General features: G+C 42.9%; 1 protein-coding gene across 3 annotated transcripts in view; it reads right to left on the bottom strand.

The window, feature by feature from the left end:
* TMEM237 (transmembrane protein 237) overlaps window positions 1–6,000 on the bottom strand; it is a 110,326-nt gene that overhangs the window by 100,938 nt on the left and 3,388 nt on the right. The gene's annotated exons all lie outside the window — the stretch shown is intronic.

The following is a 6,000-nucleotide window of genomic DNA, read 5'->3' as shown; positions in this document are numbered from 1 at the left end:
AAAAATTAAAATTTTGCCCTGAGTATACGTATGTAGAAAATAACACATGCAGTCAGACATACTGATAGGGAATTTAGATTGTGAGCCCCATTAGGGACAACGATGATAATGTGTGTAAAGCGCTGTGGAATATGTTAGCGCTATATAAAAATAAAGATTATTATTAACTATCCTGCTGGCCCCCACCTGGATCCCAGCCACTCTGCTGCTTACGTAGACACACTGCTCAGTCAGCTGACCACTGCAGCCAATCACAGGCCGCAGCACCACTTCTTGTCTCAGTGCAGTCTAAGGTGCGGCCATCGCTGGATCCAGTAGGGTGCTGTTCAGAAAGTATGACTCATTTTGTTATTTTTATATACATATTTCCATAGGAAGTTTTATTTTGGCTGGATAACCTTTTTCATCTAGCTATACACTACAAACGTATTAGGACACACCTCTCGGTCACTGAAGTCGGGGGTTTTCCATACAGTCCCCCTGCCACAGTTGTCTAATCCCCGACTCTGCACCATGTAGTGCGCCATCATTGACATTTGTGAATAAATGGCTGTTGCACAGAGCTCATTGATATCAGTGCGGTCCTGTAATGGGATGGCACCGATGGAACGAGTCAGTACATGAAATGCTATAGAGTTATTTTTCAGGGGGTGACCAAGGCCCCTTTAGTTCCAGTGAAGTTAAAGGGGTAGTCCGAAACTTACATTGATTATAATCCTCAATGTTTATCTATTTATTGTAATAATCTATTCATTTTTCTAATATACATTAACCCCTTCACAACCAGAGGCATTTCCGTTTTTGTTTCTTGCTCCCCTTCTTCTCAGAGCCATAGCTTTTTTATTTTTCGGTCAAAATGGCCATGTGAGGGCTTGTTTTTTGCGGGACAAGTTCTACATTTGAATTACACAATTGGTTTTACCATATCGTGTACTGGAAAACGGGGAAAAAAATTCTGAGTACGGTGAAATTGCTAAAAAAAAAAAAAAAAAAAAAAAAAGTGCAATTCCAGAGTTTTTTGTTTTGTTCTTTTTTTTACCATGTTCATCAAATGCTAAAACTGACCTGTCATTATGATTCTCCAGGTCATTACGAGTCCATAGATAAAAAAGAACCTAGACATATTTGGTGCTGTAAGTGGTGAAAAAAAATTACAAACAGCTATACCAAATATGTGTATTTTTTATGGTTTTATTTTGAATGGGACAAATGGGGGTGATTTTAACTTATTTTTTATTTTGATATTTTTAAAAACTTTTTTCTTTAACTTTTGCATGCTTCAATAGTGTCCATGGGAGACTAGAAGCTGCAGTACTTCAATCACCTCTGCTACATCCACGCAATGATCAGATCACCTGTGTGTAGCGGAAATGCTCACTTGCTATAAACGCCGACCACGGGGTGGCACTCATAGCAATGACAACCATAGAGGTCTGCTGGAGACCTCTGCTTGTCATGCCGACCCATCGGTGACCCGCGATCATGTGACGTGGTCACTGATGGGCGGGATTTACAACATGCTTCCGCTAAGCGCAAGTTAAATGCCGCGGTCAGAGATTGAAAGCAGCATTTAAAAAGTTAACAGCCACAGGAAGATCGTGATTCCACCTGGCGGCTGTTGAGAGCACGTCAGCTGTACAGATCAGCTGTCACGTGCCCGGAAAGGCGAAGTCTGACATTGGCGTACTATTACGCCCGATGTCAGAAATGGGTTAAACAGTGCAAAGCAAAAAAAAAAAAAAGGGGGAAGAAGCCAGCACTGCTTGTGGTCAGAACGCAATAACTGAAGTGCAATTGCACATAAATTCTAACTGTATATCAAATATGAGACATTTAGCAAACAATTGATCAATTCTTTGAGCTACCCCGCCACTTCACGGCATTCTCATAATGGGGCAGTCCTAATCTAGGTATTTTATTTACGTTGTGCCATTATGGCCTCCTGAATGTATAAAGAGTATTAAAAAAAAAGGACCACATTACATGCGAACTGTACCTGGAGCATTTTCATTATCACTCCCTTGGTGCAAGGAAAGGCAAGCGCAGGTAAAGGCCGATCAGGTCCTGTGCTGACATTTCAGATCTGGCTTCCACACTGCCAAACCCGCACCAAAGATGAAGGGTGAGACAGGCTGAGACACAGGTGCACAATTAACTCGGTGCACCTGTGTCTCAGCCTGTCTCACCCTTCATCTTTGGTGCGGGTTTGGCAGTGTGGAAGCCAGATCATTATACAGTGGGGCAAAAAAGTATTTAGTCAGTCAGCAATAGTTCAAGTTCCACCACTTAAAAAGATGAGAGGCGTCTGTAATTTACATCATAGGTAGACCTCAACTATGGGAGACAAACTGAGAAAAAAAAATCCAGAAAATTACATTGTCTGTTTTTTTAACATTTTATTTGCATATTATGGTGGAAAATAAGTATTTGGTCAGAAACAAAATTTCATCTCAATACTTTGTAATATATCCTTTGTTGGCAATGACAGAGGTCAAACGTTTTCTGTAAGTCTTCACAAGGTTGCCACACACTGTTGTTGGTATGTTGTCCCATTCCTCCATGCAGATCTCCTCTAGAGCAGTGATGTTTTTGGCTTTCGCTTGGCAACACGGACTTTCAACTCCCTCCAAAGGTTTTCTATAGGGTTGAGATCTGGAGACTGGCTAGGCCACTCCAGGACCTTGAAATGCTTCTTATGAAGCCACTCCTTCGTTGCCCTGGTGGTGTGCTTTGGATCATTGTCATGTTGAAAGACCCAGCCACGTTTCATCTTCAATGCCCTTGCTGATGGAAGGAGGTTTGCACTCAAAATCTCACGATACATGGCCCCATTCATTCTTTCATGTACCCGGATCAGTCGTCCTGGCCCCTTTGCAGAGAAACAGCCCCAAAGCATGATGTTTCCACCACCATGCTTTACAGTAGGTATGGTGTTTGATGGATGCAACTCAGTATTCTTTTTCCTCCAAACACGACAAGTTGTGTTTCTACCAAACAGTTCCAGTTTGGTTTCATCAGACCATAGGACATTCTCCCAAAACTCCTCTGGATCATCCAAATGCTCTCTAGCAAATTTCAGACGGGCCCGGACATGTACTGGCTTAAGCAGTGGGACACGTCTGGCACTGCAGGATCTGAGTCCATGGTGGCGTAGTGTTTTACTTATGGTAGGCCTTGTTACATTGGTCCCAGCTCTCTGCAGTTCATTCACTAGGTCCCCCCGCGTGGTTCTGGGATTTTTGCTCACCGTTCTTGTGATCATTCTGACCCCACGGGGTGGGATTTTGCGTGGAGCCCCAGATCAAGGGAGATTATCAGTGGTCTTGTATGTCTTCCATTTTCTAATTATTGCTCCCACTGTTGATTTCTTCACTCCAAGCTGGTTGGCTATTGCAGATTCAGTCTTCCCAGCCTGGTGCAGGGCTACAATTTTGTTTCTGGTGTCCTTTGACAGCTCTTTGGTCTTCACCATAGTGGAGTTTGGAGTCAGACTGTTTGAGGGTGTGCACAGGTGTATTTTTATACTGATAACAAGTTTAAACAGGTGCCATTACTACAGGTAATGAGTGGAGGAAAGAGGAGACTCTTAAAGAAGTTACAGGTCTGTGAGAGCCAGAAATCTTGATTGTTTGTTTCTGACCAAATACTTATTTTCCACCATAATATGCAAATAAATTGTTAAAAGAACAGACAATGTGATTTTCTGGATTTTTTTTTCTCAGTTTGTCTCCCATAGTTGAGGTCTACCTATGATGTAAATTACAGACGCCTCTCATCTTTTTAAGTGGTGGAACTTGCACTATTGCTGACTGACTAAATACTTTTTTGCCCCACTGTACATTCAGGAGGCCATAATGGCACAACGTAAATAAAATACATAGATTAGGACTGCCCCATTATGAGAATGCCGTGAAGTGGCGGGGTAGCTCAAAGAATTGATCAATTGTTTGCTAAATGTCTCATATTTGAAATACAGTTAGAATTTATGTGCAATTGCACTTCAGTTATTGCGTTCTGACCATAAGCAGTGCTGGCTTCTTCCCTTTTTTTAATTAAACAGTCCCTACCTTTCCTCTGTACTCTAACTGCTTTATTTTTCTTACCTACTTATTTATTTTACTCACTTATATAGTGCCACTAATTTCACAGCGCTTTACATACATTATTGGCACTGTCCCCAATGGGGATCACAATCTAAATTCCCTATCAGTATGTCTTTGGAGTGTGGGAGGAAAACGGCGAACCCGGAGGAAACCCACGCAAACATGGGGAGAACATACGGTACTTTTGTTTTGATAACATTTTGTTTGAGAATCCCAAGCATGCTGGAATACTCAAACGAGAAGTCATCAAAGTGCAGAGGCCAGGGTCACTGCTGCAGCCTCCGTCCCCACCCCGGAAGGAAGCCTTATCTGTTACATCAGTTTCAGGGGCTTTAATGAGCGTATGTCAGTTGTCAATGCTGACATATGCTCAGTACAGGCTCCGTTGTTACTGTGCGATATTCATTTCCATGCATAGTGACAATGAACTCCCTCTACCGCTCTAATTAAAGGTGACAAGCTAGCAAGAGAGTGCACTGTCAATGTGGATTGTAAGGAGAGAGAGTGAGGTCTGTTTAGGGGCAAGGCTTATCTCTGCTCACCCAGTTTTCTCCCTCAATGCGCACTGACAATGTGCTCTCTTGCCGCCTCTTCACTTATAATTAGAGACAGAGGGGGAGTGAACTGTCACTGTGCACATTGAAAAGAATCCTGGGAACTGACAACCTATGCATGCTTAGAACAGGGAGTAGCCCAGCCCCTTTAACCGGTGTCACTGATGATGCACTGTTTAAGGGTGATGTGGTTTCATAACTAATTATTGGTGCAGTAATATGTGGAGCATGTTACACTACAACTAGATGGTGGCCCGATTCTATTCTAGAATATGTATAGTAGTATATAACACAGGCCACGTAGTATATAGCACAGGCCACGTAGTACCTAACACAGCCCACGTAGTACATAGCAATGCGGGCACCATATCCATGTTAAAAAAAGAATTAAAATAAAAAATAGTTCTATACTCACCTATTGGCGGCCTCCCGGATCCAGCCAAGGCCTTTAGCGATGCTCCTCGCGACACTCTGGTCCCAAGAATGCATTGCGGCAATAACACATGACGATGTAGCAGTCTCGCGAGACCGCTACGTCATTTCCGGTCATTGCCGCAATGCATTCTTGGGACCGGAGCATGGCGAGGAACGGGAAAGGCGCCGGAAGGTGAGAATATAATGACTTTTTTATTTATTTTTTTAAACATTGGATCATTTTACTATTGATGCTGCATAGGCAGCGTCAATAGTACAAAGTTGGTCACACAGGGTTAATAGCAGTTAACGGACTTCGTTACACCGCGTTATGCCGCGGTGTAATGCAGTCCGTTTAACGGACTGCTAAAACGCTATAGGGGCACTGACTTGAGGGGAGTAAGGAAGGGCGAAGTCGCAGCCGGACTGTGTCCGTCGCTGATTGGTCGCGGCAGGCCACGACCAATCAGCGACGCGGGATTTCCGTGACAGCAAACAGATGGAAGTGACCCTTAGACGATTATATAGATATTTTGCAAGTTGGCTATATATCCATACAAATCTGTACTTTTTATGTATGTGATTTGATACCATATACAATCTATGTAGGACAGGTTTTTCTTCTTCACATAGGTGCTCTAATTGCCTATTATATATAACAATTATTCTCATTGTATACATGGTCCAATTGGGTCAATATAATCTATGAACTAGTGACCTGTTCAGTGCTTTTTATTTTTTTCCCTTTGCGTGTTTGGGAATAGGGTATTTGTATCCCTGAGGTTCCTTACCCCACTTCTCAAGAGGCTTTTTTCCTTTTCCAGTGATAAGCCAGCTCTGAGCGATGACTGACAGCTAGCTGCTAGACAAACATGGCCTAACAATAGTGATGAGCGAGTGTACTCGTTGCTCGGGTGACCTCCGAGTAT

This window comes from Ranitomeya imitator, chromosome 7, assembly GCF_032444005.1.
Source record: "Ranitomeya imitator isolate aRanImi1 chromosome 7, aRanImi1.pri, whole genome shotgun sequence".
NCBI classification, from domain to species: domain Eukaryota; kingdom Metazoa; phylum Chordata; class Amphibia; order Anura; family Dendrobatidae; genus Ranitomeya; species Ranitomeya imitator.
Note: the sequence above shows the minus strand (reverse complement) of the source record. Positions and strands in the feature narration are given on the sequence as shown.